This window comes from Stenella coeruleoalba (genome assembly GCF_951394435.1).
Source record: "Stenella coeruleoalba genome assembly, contig: scaffold_33, whole genome shotgun sequence".
Taxonomy (NCBI): Eukaryota; Metazoa; Chordata; class Mammalia; order Artiodactyla; family Delphinidae; genus Stenella; species Stenella coeruleoalba.
The window spans coordinates 782,377-803,537 of NW_027646420.1; the positions used below are offsets into that span (position 1 = coordinate 782,377).

The 21,161-nt window shown below is 43.6% G+C and overlaps 1 long non-coding RNA gene across 3 annotated transcripts in view; it reads right to left on the minus strand.

Moving 5' to 3' along the window:
* The window catches only part of LOC307181120, a 977,962-nt gene that overhangs the window by 563,728 nt on the left and 393,073 nt on the right, over positions 1–21,161 (minus strand). Inside the window, exon 5 of one of the 3 annotated variants that reach the window (XR_013825916.1) lies at positions 20,915–20,980. The exons of the other annotated variants lie outside the window; for them this stretch is intronic. This is a non-coding gene — a long non-coding RNA (uncharacterized lncRNA). Of the gene's footprint in view, positions 1–20,914; positions 20,981–21,161 lie in introns of those variants that run through there. 3 annotated transcript variants of the gene reach the window in all.

A 21,161-nucleotide genomic window follows, 5' to 3' on the forward strand; every position in this document is an offset into this window, starting at 1 on the left:
AGCTTGCAAAGGAAATCTGCACTACAATGAAGTCTCACTTCCCCCCGGTCAAAAGGGCCATCTGAAAAAAGTGTAAAATCCAGAAAGGCAACAGGCCATTGAGAACTGGGAGCCTTGTTATGCTGATGGGCGGGATGTAAATTGCCAACAGACACTCGGGAGAAGTGTATGGTGTTTCCTGAAACATCTAAAAAACAAAGCAACAGAGCCTAGGGCACTTCCACTTATGGTCCTATAGCTTAGGGAAATTAAAATCAAAAAGACACAGCCAACCCAAAGTTTGGGACGCCTCTGTTTACAAGAACCTCATTTACCGTACAAGTTCAATATCACAGAAAGTGAAAAATGGATAAAGAACTTGTGGTACTTACGTACAATGCAGTATCACTCAGCAATGAAATCTGTGTCATCAGGCCCGTAGCAGCATAATGTGTGGATTCAGGTACGAAGATTCTAACTGAAATAAGTCACACAGAAAAAGAAATATCATAAGATATCACTAATACACGGAATGGAAACTTGGCTACACAGGAAATGAATTACAGAACAGAACAGGGTCTCAAATTTAGAAAACCAACTTATGCTTGCTTAAGGGGAAAGGTGAGTTGGGGTGCTGCATAATACCGGAGATTGAAATGAGCACAGATAAAGTTCCTTAAGCCAAATATGGAATAGACAAGAGCTACTCCTTGCTCAACGAAATGGACTCAACACCCCATATTAAACGCCTAAGAATGTACCTTACTAGTAAGTATCTTAAAACCTATGGATTGCTATGTCTCCAAAAGAGAACCAAGCATGTGTACAGGGGCATAAACGCAGCAGTGATAGGATTGGAGAGGTTCGGTGAGCAAATGAAGACCCTTTGAAGTCATATTGCATGGTACCCATTACACGGGTTTCAACTACCCGGTTTTAAGGTATTCTTCCTTCAGCTAAAACATGCATGTGGAACGTAGAGTATGATCAACCATGTGATCGGGAGACGTGTTCAAATATGTCTCAGTTTTCGTACCCTGGTACTCGGGTGCAAGATTCCAGACGCTTTACTAACACTCTCCTGACTTAGAGAGTCAGTCCCTTTAACCTCCTGTTTGGCCCAGTTTGCAATTTCTGCGGAAGATGAACAGGAATAGCGAGAACCAATGAGAGGCTAGCTGGAGGTGTCTGGACGGGCAAATTTAACTCTCATTTCCCACCAGGAACAGGAATTAACCAAAGGCTCAGCGTGCCGTGCCGGAACCAGATTAGGGCCTGAAGCCATCCTGCGGTGTTGCGGCCAGCACAAAAGAAAGCGAGTTGAAGAAAGGAGCTCAGGGGCACTGTAATTCACAAACCTGCAGAGTTATAAATGACAGCTATCGTCCAAAAATATACTGAAGTAAGGTTGCCAAGAGGACTTGAAAGCGGGGCAGAATTGCAGGAAACCAATTTCAGGTGGTAGACTGGAATTGCATTGAAAGCATAGGAAAAGAGGCAGAACGTCCACAATGATGCACTTGGCCAAAAAGGGCGTATGCGTTTTTTCCTGAATATATTCAGGAAAAAACGCATACGCCCTTTTTGGCCAACCAAGCAAGCTTGCAAAGGAAATCTGCACTACAATGAAGTCTCACTTCCCCCCGGTCAAAAGGGCCATCTGAAAAAAGTGTAAAATCCAGAAAGGCAACAGGCCATTGAGAACTGGGAGCCTTGTTATGCTGATGGGCGGGATGTAAATTGCCAACAGACACTTGGGAGAAGTGTATGGTGTTTCCTGAAACATCTAAAAAACAAAGCAACAGAGCCTAAGGCACTGCCACTTATGGTCCTATAGCTTAGGGAAATTAAAATCAAAAAGACACAGCCACCCCAAAGTTTGGGACGCCTCTGTTTACAAGAACCTCGTTTACAGCACAAGTTCAACATCGCAGAAAGTGAAAAATGGATAAAGAAGTTGTGGTATTTACTTACAAAGCAATATCACTCAGCAATGAAATCTGTGTCATCAGGCCCTTAGCAGCACAATGAGTGGATTCAGGTATGACGATTCTAACTGAAATAAGTCACACAGAAAAAGAAACATCATAAGATATCAGTAATACACGGAATGTAAACTTGGCTACACAGGAACTGAATTACAGAACAGAACAGGGTCTCAAATTTAGAAAACCAACTTATGCTTGCTTAAGGGGAAAGGTGAGTTGGGGTGCTGCATAATACCGGAGATTGAAATGAGCACAGATAAAGTTCCTTAAGCCAAATATGGAATAGACAAGAGCTACTCCTTGCTCAACGAAATGGACTCAACACCCCATATTAAACGCCTAAGAATGTACCTTACTAGTAAGTATCTTAAAACCTATGGATTGCTATGTCTCCAAAAGAGAACCAAGCATGTGTACAGGGGCATAAACGCAGCAGTGATAGGATTGGAGAGGTTCAGTGAGCAAATGAAGACCCTTTGAAGTCATATTGCATGGTACCCATTCCACGGGTTTCAACTACCCGGTTTTAAGGTATTCTTCCTTCACCTAAAACATGCATGTGGAACGTAGAGTATGATCAACCATGTGATCGGGAGACGTGTTCAAATATGTCTCAGTTTTCGTACCCTGGTACTCGGGTGCAAGATTCCAGACGCTTTACTAACACTCTCCCGACTTGGAGAGTCAGTCCCTTTAACCTCCTGTTTGGCCCAGTTTGCAATTTCTGCGGAAGATGAACAGGAATAAGGAGAACCAATGAGAGGCTACCTGGAGGTGTCTGGACGGGCAAATTTAACTCTCATTTCCCACCAGGAAGAGGAATTAACCAAAGGCTCAGCGTGCCATGCCAGAACCAGATTAGGGCCTGAAGCCATTCTGCGGTGTTGCGGCCAGCACAAAAGAAAGTGAGTTGAAGAAAGGAGCTCAGGGGCACTGTAATTCACAAACCTGCAGAGTTATAAATGACAGCTATCGTCCAAAAATATACTGAAGTAAGGCTGCCAAGAGGACTTGAAAGCAGGGCAGAATTGCAGGAAACCGATTTCAGGAGGTAGACTGGAATTGCATTGAAAGCATAGGAAAAGAGGCAGAACGTCCACAATGATGCACTTGGCCAAAAAGGGAGTATGCGTTTTTTCCTGAATATATTCAGGAAAAAACGCATACGCCCTTTTTGGCCAACCAAGCAAGCTTGCAAAGGAAATCTGCACTACAGGGAAGTCTCACTTCCCCCCGGTCAAAAGGGCCATCTGAAAAAAGTGTAAAATCCAGAAAGGCAGGACAGGCCATGGAGAACTGGGAGCCTTGTTATGCATATGGGCGGGATGTAAATTGCCAACAGACACTCGGGAGAAGTGTATGGTGTTTCCTGAAACATCTAAAAAACAAAGCAACAGAGCCTAGGGCACTGCCACTTATGGTCCTATAGCTTAGGGAAATTAAAATCAAAAAGACACAGCCACCCCAAAGTTTGGGACGCCTCTGTTTACAAGAACCTCGTTTACAGTACAAGTTCAACATCGCAGAAAGTGAAAAATGGATAAAGAAGTTGTGGTATTTACTTACAAAGCAATATCACACAGCAATGAAATCTGTGTCATCAGGCCCTTAGCAGCACAATGAGTGGATTCAGGTATGATGATTCTAACTGAAATAAGTCACAGAGATAAAGAAACATCATAAGATATCAGTAATACACGGAATATAAACTTGGCTACACAGGAACTGAATTACAGAACAGAACAGTGTCTCAAATTTAGAAAACCAACTTATGCTTGCTAAAGGGGAAAGGTGAGTTGGGGTGCTGCATAAAACCAGAGATTGAAATGAGCACAGATAAAATTCCTTAAGCCAAATATGGAATAGACAAGAGCTACTCCTTGCTCAACGAAATGGACTCAACACCGCATATTAAACGCGTAAGAATGTACCTGACTAGTAAGTATCGTAAAACCTATGGATTGCTATGTCTCCAAAAGAGAATCAAGCATGTGTACAGGGGCATAAACGTAGCAGTGATAGGATTGGAGAGGTTCGGTGAGCAAATGAAGACCCTTTGAAGTCATATTGCATGGTACCCATTACACGGGTCTCAACTCTCCAGGTTTAAGGTATTCTTCCTTCAGCTAAAACATGCATGTGGAACCCAAGTATGATCAACCATGTGAACGGGAGACGTGTTCAAATATGTCTCAGTTTTCCTCCCCTGGTATTCGGGTGTAACATTCCAGACGCTTTACTAACACTCTCCCCATTTGGAGAGTCAGCGCCTTTAACCTCCTGTTTGGCCCAGTTTGCAATTTCTGCGGAAGATGAACAGGAATAGCGAGAACCAATGGAGACTAGCTGGAGGTGTCTGGACGGGCAAATTTAACTGTCATTTCCTACCAGGAAGAGGAATTAACCAAAGGCTCAGCGTGCCGTGCCGGAACCAGATTAGGGCCTGAAGCCATCCTGCGGTGTTGCGGCCAGCTCACAAGAAAGCGAGTTGAAGAAAGGAGCTCAGGGGCACTGTAATTCACAAACCTGCAGAGTTATAAATGACAGCTATCGTCCAAAAATAGACTGAAGTAAGGCTGCCAAGAGGACTTGAAAGCGGGGCAGAATTGCAGGAAACCGATTTCAGGAGGTAGACTGGAATTGCATTGAAAGCATAGGAAAAGAGGCAGAACGTCCACAATGATGCACTTGGCCAAAAAGGGCGTATGCGTTTTTTCCTGAATATATTCAGGAAAAAACGCATACGCCCTTTTTGGCCAACCAAGCAAGCTTGCAAAGGAAATCTGCACTACAATGAAGTCTCACTTCCCCCCGGTTAAAAGGGCCATCTGAAAAAAATGTAAAATCCAGAAAGGCAGGACAGGCCATGGAGAACTGGGAGCCTTGTTATGCTGATGGGCGGGATGTAAATTGCCACAGACACTCGGGAGAAGTGTATGGTGTTTCCTGAAACATCTAAAAAACAAAGCAACAGAGCCTAGGGCACTTCCACTTATGGTCCTATAGCTTAGGGAAATTAAAATCAAAAAGACACAGCCACCCCAAAGTTTGGGACGCCTCTGTTTACAAGAACCTCGTTTACCGTACAAGTTCAATATCACAGAAAGTGAAAAATGGATAAAGAACTTGTGGTACTTACGTACAATGCAGTATCACTCAGCAATGAAATGTATGTCATCAGGCCCGTAGCAGCATAATGAGTGGATTCAGGTACGATGATTCTAACTGAAATAAGTCACACAGAAAAAGAAACATCATAAGATATCACTAATACACGGAATGTAAACTTGGCTACACAGGAACTGAATTCCAAACAGAACAGGGTCTCAAATTTAGAAAACCAACTTATGCTTGCTTAAGGGGAAAGGTGAGTTGGGGTGCTGCATAAAACCAGAGATTGAAATGAGCACAGATAAAGTTCCTTAAGCCAAATATGGAATAGACAAGAGCTACTCCTTGCTCAACGAAATGGACTCAACACCACATATTAAATGCCTAAGAATGTACCTGACTAGTAAGTATCTTAAAACCTATGGATTGCTATGTCTCCAAAAGGGAATCAAGCGTGTGTACAGGGGCATAAACGCAGGAGTGATAGGATTGGAGAGGTTCGGTGAGCAAATGAAGACCCTTTGAAGTCATATTGCATGGTACCCATTCCACGGGTCTCAACTCTGCAGGTTTCAGGTATTCTTCCTTCAGCTAAAACATGCATGTGGAACCCAGAGTATGATCAACTGTGTGAACGGGAGACGTGTTCAAATATGTCTCAGTTTTCCTCCCCTGGTACTCGGGTGCAACATTCCAGATGCTTTATTAACACTCTCCCCACTTGGAGAGTCAGCACCTTTAACCTCCTGTTTGGCCCAGTTTGCAATTTCTGCGGAAGATGAACAGGAATAGGGAGAACCAATTGGAGACTAGATGGAGGTGTCTGGACGGGCAAATTTAACTCTCATTTCCCACCAGGAAGAGGAATTAACCAAAGGCTCAGTGAGCCGTGCCGGTACCAGATTAGGGCCTCAAGCAATCCTGCAGTGTGGCGGCCAGGTCACAAGAAAGTGAGTTGAAGAAAGGAGCTCAGGGGCACTGTAATTCACAAACCTGCAGAGTTATAAATGACAGCTATCGTCCAAAAATAGACTGAAGTAAGGCTGCCAAGAGGACTTGAAAGCGGGGCAGAATTGCAGGAAACCGATTTCAGGAGGTAGACTGGAATTGCATTGAAAGCATAGGAAAAGAGGCAGAACGTCCACAATGATGCACTTGGCCAAAAAGGGCGTATGCGTTTTTTCCTGAATATGTTCAGGAAAAAACGCATACGCCCTTTTTGGCCAACCAAGCAAACTTGCAAAGGAAATCTGCACTACAATGAAGTCTCACTTCTCCCCGGTCAAAAGGGCCATCTGAAAAAAGTGTAAAATCCAGAAAGGCAGGACAGGCCATGGAGAACTGGGAGCCTTGTTATGCTGATGGGCGGGATGTAAATTGCCAACAGACACTCGGGAGAAGTGTATGGTGTTTCCTGAAACATCTAAAAAACAAAGCAACAGAGCCTAGGGCACTTCCACTTATGGTCCTATAGCTTAGGGAAATTAAAATCAAAAAGACACAGCCACCCCAAAATTTGGGACGCCTCTGTTTACAAGAACCTCGTTTACCATACAAGTTCAACATCGCAGAAAGTGAAAAATGGATAAAGAAGTTGTGGTATTTACTTACAAAGCAATATCACTCAGCAATGAAATCTATGTCATCAGGCCCTTAGCAGCACAATGAGTGGATTCAGGTATGATGATTCTAACTGAAATAAGTCACACAGAAAAAGAAACATCATAAGATATCAGTAATACACGGAATGTAAACTTGGCTACACAGGAACTGAATTACAGAACAGAACAGGGTCTCAAATTTAGAAAACCAACTTATGCTTGCTTAAGGGGAAAGGTGAGTTGGGGTGCTGCATAAAACCAGAGATCGAAATGAGCACAGATAAAGTTCCTTAAGCCAAATATGGAATAGACAAGAGCTACTGCTTGCTCAACGAAATGGACTCGACACCGCATATTAAACGCCTAAGAATGTACCTGACTAGTAAGTATCTTAAAACCTATGGATTGCTATGTCTCCGAAAGAGAATGAAGCATGTGTACAGGGGCATAAACACAGCAGTGAAAGGATTGGAGAGGTTCGGTGAGCAAAAGAAGACCCTTTGAAGTCATATTACATGGTACCCATTCCACGGGTTTTAACTACCCAGGTTTAAGGTATTCTTCCTTCAGCTAAAACTTGCATGTGGAACCTAGAGTATGATCAACCATGTGATCGGGAGACGTGTTCAAATATGTCTCAGTTTTCCTACCCTGGTACTCGGGTGCAACATTCCAGACGCTTTACTAACACTCTCCCCACTTGGAGAGTCAGTCCCTTTAACCTCCTGTTTGGCCCAGTTTGCAATTTCTGTGGAAGATGAACAGGAATAGCGAGAACCAATGAGAGACTAGCTGAAGGTGTCTGGATGGGCAAATTTAACTCTCATTTCCCACCAGGAAGAGGAATTAACCAAAGGCTCAGCGTGCCGTGCCAGAACCAGATTAGGGCCTGAAGACATCCTGCGGTGTTGCGGCCAGCTCACAAGAAAGCGAGTTGAAGAAAGGAGCTCAGGGGCACTGTAATTCACAAACCTGCAGAGTTATAAATGACAGCTATCGTCCAAAAATAGACTGAAGTAAGGCTGCCAAGAGGACTTGAAAGCGGGGCAGAATTGCAGGAAACCGATTTCAGGAGGTAGACTGGAATTGCATTGAAAGCATAGGAAAAGAGGCAGAACGTCCACAATGATGCACTTGGCCAAAAAGGGCGTATGCGTTTTTTCCTGAATACGTTCAGGAAAAAACGCATACGCCCTTTTTGGCCAACCAAGCAAACTTGCAAAGGAAATCTGCACTACAAAGAAGTCTCACTTCCCCCCGGTCAAAAGGGCCATCTGAAAAAAGTGTAAAATCCAGAAAGGCAGGACAGGCCATGGAGAACTGGGAGCCTTGTTATGCTGATGGGCGGGATGTAAATTGCCAACAGAAACTCGGGAGAAGTGCATGGTGTTTCCTGAAACATCGAAAAAACAAAACAACAGAGTCTAGGGCACTTCCACTTATGGTCCTATAGCTTAGGGAAATTAAAATCAAAAAGACACAGCCACCCCAAAGTTTGGGACGCCTCTGTTTACAAGAACCTCGTTTACCGTGCAAGTTCAATATCACAGAAAGTGAAAAATGGATAAAGAACTTGTGGTACTTACGTACAATGCAGTATCACTCAGCAATGAAATCTATGTCATCAGGCCCGTAGCAGCATAATGAGTGGATTCAGATACGATGATTCTAACTGAAATAAGTCACACAGAAAAAGAAACATCATAATATATCACTAATACAGGGAATGTAAACTTGGCTACACAGGAACTGAATTCCAAAACAGAACAGGGTCTCAAATTTAGAAAACCAACTTATGCTTGCTTAAGGGGAAAGGTGAGTTGGGGTGCTGCATAAAACCAAAGATAGAAATGAGCACAGATAAATTTCCTTAAGCCAAATATGGAATAGACAAGAGCTACTCCTTGCTCAACGAAATGGACTCAACACCCCATATTAAACGCCTAAGAATGTACGTGACTAGTCAGTATCTTAAAACCTATGGATTGCTATGTCTCCAAAAGAGAATCAAGCGTGTGTACAGGGGCATAAACACAGCAGTGAAAGGATTGGAGAGGTTCGGTGAGCAAAAGAAGACCCTTTGAAGTCATATTACATGGTACCCATTCCACGGGTTTCAACTACCCAGGTTTAAGGTATTCTTCCTTCAGCTAAAACATGCATGTGGAACCTAGAGTATGATCAACCATGTGATCGGGAGACGTGTTCAAATATGTCTCACTTTTCATACCCTGGTACTCGGGTGCAACTTTCCAGACGCTTTACTAACACTCTCCCGACTTGGAGAGTCAGTCCCTTTAACCTCCTGTTTGGCCCAGTTTGCAATTTCTGCGGAAGATGAACAGGAATAGCGAGAACCAATGAGAGACTAGCTGGAGGTGTCTGGACGGGCAAATTTAACTCTCATTTCCCACCAGGAAGATGAATTAACCAAAGGCTCAGCGTGCCGTGCCAGAACCAGATTAGGGCCTGAAGCCATCCTGCGGTGTTGCGGCCAGCTCAAAAGAAAGCGAGTTGAAGAAAGGAGCTCAGGGGCACTGTAATTCACAAACCTGCAGAGTTATAAATGACAGCTATCGTCCAAAAATAGACTGAAGTAAGGCTGCCAAGAGGACTTGAAAGCAGGGCAGAATTGCAGGAAACCGATTTCAGGAGGTAGACTGGAATTGCATTGAAAGCATAGGAAAAGAGGCAGAACGTCCACAATGATGCACTTGGCCAAAAAGGGCGTATGCGTTTTTTCCTGAATATATTCAGGAAAAAACGCATACGCCCTTTTTGTCCAACCAAGCAAGCTTGCAAAGGAAATCTGCACTACAAAGAAGTCTCACTTCCCCCCGGTCAAAAGGGCCATCTGAAAAAGGTGTAAAATCCAGAAAGGCAGGACAGGCCATGGAGAACTGGGAGCTTTGTTATGCTGATGGGCGTGATGTAAATTGTCAACAGACACTTGGGAGAAGTGTATGGTGTTTCCTGAAACATCGAAAAAACAAAGCAACAGAGCCTAGGGCACTTCCACTTATGGTCCTATAACTTAGGGAAATTTAAATCAAAAAGAAACAGCCACCCAAAAGTTTGGGACTCCTCTGTTTACAAGAACCTCGTTTACTGTAAAAGTTCAATATCGCAGAAAGTGAAAAATGGATAAAGAAGTTGTGGTACTTACGTACAATGCAGTATCACTCAGCAATGAAATCTTTGTCATCAGGCCCGTAGCAGCTTAATGAGTGGATTCAGGTACGATGTTTCTAACTGAAATAAGTCACACAGAAAAAGAAACATCATAAGATATCACTAATACACGGAATGTAAACTTGGCTACACAGGAACTGAATTACAGAACAGAACAGGGTCTCAAATTTAGAAAACCAACTTATGCTTGCTTAAGGGTAAAGGTGAGTTGGGGTGCTGCATAAAACCGAGATTGAAATGAGCACAGATAAAGTTCCTTAAGCCAAATATGGTATAGACAAGAGCTACTCCTTGCTCAACGAAATGGACTCAACACCGCATATTAAACGCCTAAGAATGTACCTGACTAGTAAGTATCTTAAAACCTATGGATTTCTATGTCTCCGAAAGAGAATCAAGCATGTGTACAGGGGCATAAACGCAGCAGTGATAGGATTGGAGAGGTTCGGTGAGCAAATGAAGACCCTTTGAAGTCATATTGCATGGTACCCATTCCACGGGTTTCAACTACCCAGGTTTAAGGTATTCTTCCTTCAGCTAAAACATGCATGTGGAACCTAGAGTATGATCAACCATGTGATCGGGAGACGTGTTCAAATATGTCTCAGTTTTCGTACCCTGGTACTCGGGTGCAACATTCCAGACGCTTTACTAACACTCTCCCCACTTGGAGAGTCAGTCCCTTTAACCTCCTGTTTGGCCCAGTTTGCAATTTCTGCGGAAGATGAACAGGAATAGCGAGAACCAATGAGAGACTAGCTGGAGGTGTCTGGACGGGCAAATTTAACTCTCATTTCCCACCAGGAAGAGGAATTAACCAAAGGCTCAGCGTGCCGTGCCAGAACCAGATTAGGGCCTGAAGCCATCCTGCGGTGTTGCGGCCAGCTCACAAGAAAGCGAGTTGAAGAAAGGAGCTCAGGGGCACTGTAATTCACAAACCTGCAGAGTTATAAATGACAGCTATCGTCCAAAAATAGACTGAAGTAAGGCTGCCAAGAGGACTTGAAAGCGGGGCAGAATTGCAGGAAACCGATTTCAGGAGGTAGACTGGAATTGCATTGAAAGCATAGGAAAAGAGGCAGAACGTCCACAATGATGCACTTGGCCAAAAAGGGCGTATGCGTTTTTTCCTGAATATATTCAGGAAAAAACGCATACGCCCTTTTTGGCCAACCAAGCAAGCTTGCAAAGGAAATCTGCACTACAATGAAGTCTCACTTCCCCCCGGTCAAAAGGGCCATCTGAAAAAAGTGTAAAATCCAGAAAGGCAGGACAGGCCATGGAGAACTGGGAGCCTTGATATGCTGATGGGCGGGATGTAAATTGCCAACAGACACTCGGGAGAAGTGTATGGTGTTTCCTGAAACATCTAAAAAACAAAGCAACAGAGCCTAGGGCACTTCCACTTATGGTCCTATAGCTTAGGGAAATTAAAATCAAAAAGACACAGCCACCCCAAAGTTTGGGACGCCTCTGTTTACAAGAACCTCGTTTACCGTACAAGTTCAATATCACAGAAAGTGAAAAATGGATAAAGAACTTGTGGTACTTACGTACAATGCAGTATCACTCAGCAATGAAATCTATGTCATCAGGCCCGTAGCAGCATCATGAGTGGATTCAGGTACGATGATTCTAACTGAAATAAGTCACACAGAAAAAGAAACATCATAAGATATCACTAATACACGGAATGTAAACTTGGCTACACAGGAACTGAATTACAGAACAGAACAGGGTCTCAAATTTAGAAAACCAACTTATGCTTGCTTAAGGGGAAAGGTGAGTTGGGGTGCTGCATAAAACCAGAGATTGAAATGAGCACAGATAAAGTTCCTTAAGCCAAATATGGAATAGACAAGAGCTACTCCTTGCTCAACGAAATGGACTCAACACCGCATATTAAACGCCTAAGAATGTACCTGACTAGTAAATATCTTAAAACCTATGGATTGCTATGTCTCCGAAAGAGAATCAAGCATGTGTACAGGGGCATAAACGCAGCAGTGATAGGATTGGAGAGGTTCGGTGAGCAAATGAAGACCCTTTGAAGTCATATTGCATGGTACCCATTCCACGGGTTTCAACTACCCAGGTTTTAGGTATTCTTCCTTCAGCTAAAACATGCATGTGGAACCCAAGTATGATCAACCATGTGAACGGGAGACGTGTTCAAATATGTCTCAGTTTTCCTCCCCTGGTACTCGGGTGCAACATTCCAGACGCTTTACTAACACTCTCCCCACTTGGAGAGTCAGCGCCTTTAACCTCCTGTTTGGCACAGTTTCCAATTTCTGCGGAAGATGAACAGGAATAGCGAGAACCAATGAGAGCCTAGCTGGAGATGTCTGGACGGGCAAATTTAACTCTCATTTCCCACCAGGAAGAGGAAATAACCAAAGGCTCAGCGTGCCGTACCGGAACCAGATTAGGGCCTGAAGCCATCCTGCGGTGCTGCGGCCAGGTCACAAGAAAGCGAGTTGAAGAAAGGAGCTCAGGGGCACTGTAATTCACAAACCTGCAGAGTTATAAATGACAGCTATCGTCCAAAAATATACTGAAGGAAGGCTGCCAAGAGGACTTGAAAGCGGGGCAGAATTGCAGGAAACCGATTTCAGGAGGTAGACTGGAATTGCATTGAAAGCATAGGAAAAGAGGCAGAACGTCCACAATGATGCACTTGGCCAAAAAGGGCGTATGCGTTTTTTCCTGAATATATTCAGGAAAAAACGCATACGCCCTTTTTGGCCAACCAAGCAAGCTTGCAAAGGAAATCTGCACTACAATGAAGTCTCACTTCCCCCCGGTCAAAAGGGCCATCTGATAAAAGTGTAAAATCCAGAAAGGCAGGACAGGCCATGGAGAACTGGGAGCCTTGTTATGCTGATGGGCGGGATGTAAATTGCCAACAACCACTTGGGAGTAGTGCATGGTGTTTCCTGAAACATCTAAAAAACAAAGCAACAGAACCTAGTGCACTTCCACTTATGGTCCTATAGCTTAGGGAAATTAAAATCAAAAAGACACAGCCACCCCAAAGTTTGGAACGGCTCTGTTTACAAGAACCTCGTTTACAGTACAAGTTCAACATCGCAGAAAGTGAAAAATGGATAAAGAAGTTGTGGTACTTACGTACAATGCAGTATCACTCAGCAATGAAATCTATGTCATCAGGCCCGTAGCAGCATAATGAGTGGATTCAGGTACGATGATTCTAACTGAAATAAGTCACACAGAAAAAGAAACATCATAAGATATCACTAATACACGGAATGTAAACTTGGCTACACAGGAACTGCATTCCAAAACAGAACAGGGTCTCAAATTTAGAAAACCAACTTATGCTTGCTTAAGGTGAAAGGTGAGTTGGGGTGCTGCATAAAACCAGAGATTGAAATGAGCACAGATAAAGTTCCTTAAGCCAAATATGGAATAGACAAGAGCTACTCCTTGCTCAACGAAATGGACACAAAACCCCATATTAAACGCCTAAGAATGCACCTGACTAGTAAGTATCTTAAAACCTATGGATTGCTATGTCTCCGAAAGAGAATCAAGCATGTGTACAGGGGCATAAACGCAGCAGTGATAGGATTGGAGAGGTTCGTGAGCAAATGAAGACCCTTTGAAGTCATATTGCATGGTACCCATTCCACGGGTTTCAACTACCCAGATTTTAGGTATTCTTCCTTCATCTAAAACATGCATGTGGAACCTAGAGTATGATCAACCATGTGATCGGGAGACGTGTTCAAATATGTCTCAGTTTTCGTACCCTGGTACTCGGGTGCAACATTCCAGACGCTTTACTAACACTCTCCCCACTTGGAGAGTCAGTCCCTTTAACTTCCTGTTTGGCCCAGTTTGCAATTTATGTGGAAGATGAACAGGAATAGCGAGAACCAATGAAAGACTAGCTGGAGGTGTCTGGATGGGCAAATATAACTCTCATTTCCCACCAGGAAGAGGAATTAACCAAAGGCTCAGCGTGCCGTGCCAGAACCAGATTAGGGCCTGAAGACATCCTGAGGTGTTGCGGCCAGCTCACAAGAAAGCGAGTTGAAGAAAGGAGCTCAGGGGCACTGTAATTCACAAACCTGTAGCGTTATAAATGACAGCTATCGTCCAAAAATAGACTGAAGTAAGGCTGCCAAGAGGACTTGAAAGCGGGGCAGAATTGCAGGAAACCGATTTCAGGAGGTAGACTGGAATTGCATTGAAAGCATAGGAAAAGAGGCAGAACGTCCACAATGATGCACTTGGCCAAAAAGGGCGTATGCGTTTTTTCCTGAATATATTCAGGAAAAAACGCATACGCCCTTTTTGGCCAACCAAGCAAGCTTGGGAAGGAAATCTGCACTACAATGAAGTCTCACTTCCCCCCGGTCAAAAGGGCCATCTGAAAAAAGTGTAAAATCCAGAAAGGCAGGACAGGCCATGGAGAACTGGGAGCCTTGTTATGCTGATGGGCGGGATGTAAATTGCCAACAGACACTTGGGAGAAGTGTATGGTGTTTCCTGAAACATATAAAAAACAAAGCAACAGAGCCTAGGGCACTTCCACTTATGGTCCTATAGCTTAGGGAAATTAAAATCAAAAAGACACAGCCACCCCAAAGTTTGGAACGGCTCTGTTTACAAGAACCTCGTTTACAGTACAAGTTCAACCTCGCAGAAAGTGAAAAATGGATAAAGAAGTTGTGGTACTTACGTACAATGCAGTATCACTCAGCAATGAAATCTATGTCATCAGGCCCGTAGCAGCATAATGAGTGGATTCAGGTACGATGATTCTAACTGAAATAAGTCACACAGAAAACGAAACATCATAAGATATCACTAATACACGGAATGTAAACTTGGCTACACAGGAACTGCATTCCAAAACAGAACAGGGTCTCAAATTTAGAAAACCAACTTATGCTTGCTTAAGGTGAAAGGTGAGTTGGGGTGCTGCATAAAACCAGAGATTGAAATGAGCACAGATAAAGTTCCTTAAGCCAAATATGGAATAGACAAGAGCTACTCCTTGCTCAACGAAATGGACACAAAACCCCATATTAAACGCCTAAGAATGCACCTGACTAGTAAGTATCTTAAAACCTATGGATTGCTATGTCTCCGAAAGAGAATCAAGCATGTGTACAGGGGCATAAACGCAGCAGTGATAGGATTGGAGAGGTTCGTGAGCAAATGAAGACCCTTTGAAGTCATATTGCATGGTACCCATTCCACGGGTTTCAACTACCCAGATTTTAGGTATTCTTCCTTCATCTAAAACATGCATGTGGAACCTAGAGTATGATCAACCATGTGATCGGGAGACGTGTTCAAATATGTCTCAGTTTTCGTACCCTGGTACTCGGGTGCAACATTCCAGACGCTTTACTAACACTCTCCCCACTTGGAGAGTCAGTCCCTTTAACTTCCTGTTTGGCCCACTTTGCAATTTATGTGGAAGATGAACAGGAATAGCGAGAACCAATGAAAGACTAGCTGGAGGTGTCTGGATGGGCAAATATAACTCTCATTTCCCACCAGGAAGAGGAAATAACCAAAGGCTCAGCGTGCCGTACCGGAACCAGATTAGGGCCTGAAGCCATCCTGCGGTGCTGCGGCCAGCTCAAAAGAAAGCAAGTTGAAGAAAGGAGCTCAGGGGCACTGTAATTCACAAACCTGCAGAGTTATAAATGACAGCTATCGTCCAAAAATAGACTGAAGTAAGGCTGCCAAGAGGACTTGAAAGCGGGGCAGAATTGCAGGAAACCGATTTCAGGAGGTAGACTGGAATTGCATTGAAAGCATAGAAAAAGAGGCAGAACGTCCACAATGATGCACTTGGCCAAAAAGGGCGTATGCGTTTTTTCCTGAATATATTCAGGAAAAAACGCATACGCCCTTTTTGGCCAACCAAGCAAGCTTGCAAAGGAAATCTGCACTACAATGAAGTCTCACTTCCCCCCGGTCAAAAGGGCCATCTGATAAAAGTGTAAAATCCAGAAAGGCAGGACAGGCCATGGAGAACTGGGAGCCTTGTTATGCTGATGGGCCGGATGTAAATTGCCAACAACCACTTGGGAGAAGTGTATGGTGTTTCCTGAAACATCTAAAAAACAAAGCAACAGAACCTAGGGCACTTCCACTTATGGTCCTATAGCTTAGGGAAATTAAAATCAAAAAGACACAGCCACCCCAAAGTTTGGAACGGCTCTGTTTACAAGATCCTCGTTTACAGTACAAGTTCAACATCGCAGAAAGTGAAAAATGGATAAAGAAGTTTTGGTACTTACGTACAATGCAGTATCACTCAGCAATGAAATCTATGTCATCAGGCCCGTAGCAGCATAATGAGTGGATTCAGGTACGATGATTCTAACTGAAATAAGTCACACAGAAAAAGAAACATCATAAGATATCACTAATACACGGAATGTAAACTTGGCTACACAGGAACTGCATTCCAAAACAGAACAGGGTCTCAAATTTAGAAAACCAACTTATGCTTGCTTAAGGGGAAAGGTGAGTTGGGGTGCTGCATAAAACCAGAGATTGAAATGAGCACAGATAAAGTTCCTTAAGCCAAATATGGAATAGACAAGAGCTAGTCCTTGCTCAACGAAATGGACTCAACACCGCATATTAAACGCCTAAGAATGTACCTGACTAGTAAGTATCTTAAAACCTATGGATTGCTATGTCTCCGAAAGACAATCAAGCATGTGTACAGGGGCATAAACACAGCAGTGATAGGATTGGACAGGTTCGGTGAGCAAATGAAGACCCTTTGAAGTCATATTGCATGGTACCCATTCCACGGGTTTCAAATACCCAGGTTTAAGGTATTCTTCCTTCAGCTAAAACATGCATGTGGAACCTAGAGTATGATCAACCATGTGATCGGGAGACGTGTTCAAATATGTCTCAGTTTTCGTACCCTGGTACTCGGGTGCAACATTCCAGACGCTTTACTAACACTCTCCCGACTTGGAGAGTCAGTGCCTTTAACCTCCTGTTTGGCCCAGTTTGCAATTTCTGCGGAAGATGAACAGGAATAGCGAGAACCAATGAGAGACTAGCTGGAGGTGTCTGGACGGGTAAATTTAACTCTCATTTCCCACCAGGAAGAGGAATTAACCAAAGGCTTAGCGTGCCGTGCCGGAACCAGATTAGGGCCTGAAGCCATCCTGCGGTGTTGCGGCCAGCTCAAAAGAAAACGAGTTGAAGAAAGGAGCTCAGGGGCACTGTAACTCACAAACCTGCAGAGTTATAAATGACAGCTATCGTCCAAAAATAGAATGAAGTAAGGCTGCCAAGAGGACTTGAAAGCGGGGCAGAATTGCAGGAAACCAATTTCAGGAGGTAGACTGGAATTGCATTGAAAGCATAGGAAAACAGGCAGAACGTCCACAATGATGCACTTGGCCAAAAAGGGCGTATGCGTTTTTTCCTGAATATATTCAGGAAAAAACGCATACGAACATTTTGGCCAACCAAGCAAGCTTGCAAAGGAAATCTGCACTACAATGAAGTCTCACTTTCCCCCGGTCAAAAGGGCCATCTGAAAAAAGTGTAAAATCCAGAAAGGCAGGACAGGCCATGGAGAACTGGGAGCCTTGTTATGCTGAAGGGCGGGATGTAAATTGCCAACAAACACTCGGGAGAAGTGTATGGTGTTTCCTGAAACATCTAAAAAACAAAGCAACAGAGCCTAGGGCACTTCCACTTATGGTCCTATAGCTTAGGGAAATTAAAATCAAAAAGACACAGCCACCCCAATGTTTGGGACGCCTCTGTTTACAAGAACCTCGTTTACAGTACAAGTTCAACATCACAGAAAGTGAAAAATGGATACAGAAGTTGTGGTATTTACTTACAAAGCAATATCACTCAGCAATGAAATCTATGTCATCAGGCCCGTAGCAGCATAATGAGTGGATTCAGGTATGATGATTCTAACTGAAATAAGTCACACAGAAAAAAAACATCATAAGATATCAGTAATACACGGAATGGAAACTTGGCTACACAGGAACTGAATTACAGAACAGAACAGGGTCTCAAATTTAGAAAACCAACTTATGCTTGCTTAAGGGGAAAGGTGAGTTGGGGTGCTGCATAAAACCAGAGATTGAAATGAGCACAGATAAAGTTCCTTAAGCCAAATATGGAATAGACAAGAGCTACTCCTTGCTCAACGAAATGGACTCAACACCGCATATTAAACGCCTAAGAATGTACCTGACTAGTAAGTATCTTAAAACCTATGGATTGCTATGTCTCCGAAAGAGATTCAAGCATGTGTACAGGGGCATAAACGCAGCAGTGATAGGATTGGAGATGTTCGGTGAGCAAATGAAGACCCTTTGAAGTCATATTGCATGGTACCCATTCCACGGGTTTCAACTACCCAGGTTTAAGGTATTCTTCCTTCAGCTAAAACATGCATGTGGAACCTAGAGTATGATCAACCATGTGATCGGGAGACGTGTTCAAATATGTCTCAGTTTTCGTACCCTGGTACTCGGGTGCAACATTCCAGACGCTTTACTAACACTCTCCTGACTTGGAGAGTCAGTCCCTTTAACCTCCTGTTTGGCCCAGTTTGCAATTTCTGCGGAAGATGAACAGGAATAGCGAGAACCAATGAGAGACTAGCTGGAGGTGTCTGGACGGGCAAATTTAACTCTCATTTCCCACCAGGAAGAGGAATTAACCAAAGGCTCAGCGTGCCGTGCCGGAACCAGATTAGGGCCTGAAGCCATCCTGCGGTGTTGCGGCCAGCTCACAAGAAAGCGAGTTGAAGAAAGGAGCTCAGGGGCACTGTAATTCACAAACCTGCAGAGTTATAAATGACAGCTATCGTCCAAAAATAGACTGAAGTAAGGCTGCTAAGAGGACTTGAAAGCGGGGCAGAATTGCAGGAAACCGATTTCAGGAGGTAGACTGGAATTGCATTGAAAGCATAGGAAAAGAGGCAGAACGTCCACAATGATGCACTTGGCCAAAAAGGGCGTATGCGTTTTTTCCTGAATATATTCAGGAAAAAACGCATACGCCCTTTTTGGCCAACCAAGCAAGCTTGCAAAGGAAATCTGCACTACAATGAAGTCTCACTTCCCCCCGGTCAAAAGGGCCATCTGAAAAAAGTGTAAAATCCAGAAAGGCAGGACAGGCCATGGAGAACTGGGAGCCTTGTTATGCTGATGGGCGGGATGTAAATTGCCAACAACCACTCCGGAGAAGTGTATGGTGCTTCCTGAAACATCTAAAAAACAAAGCAACAGAGCCTAGGCACTTCCACTTATGGTCCTATAGCTTAGGGAATTTAAAATCAAAAAGACACAGCCACCCCAAAGTTTGGAACGGCTCTGTTTACAAGAACCTCGTTTACAGTACAAGTTGAACATCGCAGAAAGTGAAAAATGGATAAAAAAGTTGTGGTATTTACTTAGAAAGCAATATCACTCAGCAATGAAATCTGTGTCATCAGGCCCTTAGCAGCACAATGAGTGGATTCAGGTATGATGATTCTAACTGAAATAAGTCACACAGAAAAAGAAACATCATAAGATATCAGTAATACACGGAATGGAAACTTGGCTACACAGGAACTGAATTACAGAACAGAACAGGGTCTCAAATTTAGAAAACCAACTTATGCTTGCTTAAGGGTAAAGGTGAGTTGGGGTGCTGCATAAAACCAAAGATTGAAATGAGCACAGATAAAGTTCCTTAAGCCAAATATGGAATAGACAAGAGCTACTCCTTGCTCAACGAAATGGACTCAACACCTCATATTAAACGCCTAAGAATGTACCTGACTAGTAAGTATCTTAAAACCTATGGATTGCTATGTCTCCGAAAGAGAATCAAGCATGTGTACAGGGGCATAAACGCAGCAGTGATAGGATTGGAGAGGTTCGGTGAGCAAATGAAGACCCTTTGAAGTCATATTGCATGGTATCCATTCCACGGGTTTCAACTACCCAGGTTTAAGGTATTCTTCCTTCAGCTAAAACATGCATGTGGAACCTAGAGTATGATCAACCATGTGATCGGGAGACGTGTTCAAATATGTCTCAGTTTTCGTACCCTGGTACTCGGGTGCAACATTCCAGATGCTTTACTAACACTCTCCCGACTTGGAGAATCAGTCCCTTTAACCTCCTGTTTGGCCCAGTTTGCAATTTCTGCGGAAGATGAACAGGAATAGCGAGAACCAATGAGAGACTAGCTGGAGGTGTCTGGACGGGCAAATTTAACTCTCATTTCCCACCAGGAAGAGGAATTAACCAAAGGCTCAGCGTGTCGTGCCGGAACCAGATTAGGGCCTGAAGCCATCCTGTGGTGTTGCGGCCAGCTCACAAGAAAGCGAGTTGAAGAAAGGAGCTCAGGGGCACTGTAATTCACAAACCTGCAGAGTTATAAATGACAGCTATCGTCCAAAAATAGACTGAAGTAAGGCTGCCAAGAGGACTTGAAAGCGGGGCAGAATTGCAGGAAACCGATTTCAGGAGGTAGACTGGAATTGCATTGAAAGCATAGGAAAAGAGGCAGAACGTCCACAATGATGCACTTGGCCAAAAAGGGCGTATGCGTTTTTTCCTGAATATATTCAGGAAAAAACGCATACGCCCTTTTTGGCCAACCAAGCAAGCTTGCAAAGGAAATCTGCACTACAATGAAGTCTCACTTCCCCCCGGTCAAAAGGGCCATCTGAAAAAAGTGTAAAATCCAGAAAGGCAGGACAGGCCATGGAGAACTGGGAGCCTTGTTATGCTGATGGGCGGGATGTCAATTGCCAACAACCACTCCGGAGAAGTGTATGGTGCATCCTGAAACATCTAAAAAACAAAGCAACAGAGCCTAGGCACTTCCACTTATGGTCCTATAGCTTAGGGAATTTAAAATCAAAAAGACACAGCCACCCCAAAGTTTGGAACGGCTCTGTTTACAAGAACCTCGTTTACAGTACAAGTTGAACATCGCAGAAAGTGAAAAATGGATAAAAAAGTTGTGGTATTTACTTAGAAAGCAATATCACTCGGCAATGAAATCTGTGTCATCAGGCCCTTAGCAGCACAATGAGTGGATTCAGGTATGATGATTCTAACTGAAATAAGTCACACAGAAAAAGAAACATCATAAGATATCAGTAATACATGGAATGTAAACTTGGCTACACAGGAACTGAATTACAGAACAGAACAGGGTCTCAAATTTAGAAAACCAACTTATGCTTGCTTAAGGGTAAAGGTGAGTTTGGGTGCTGCATAAAACCAGAGATTGA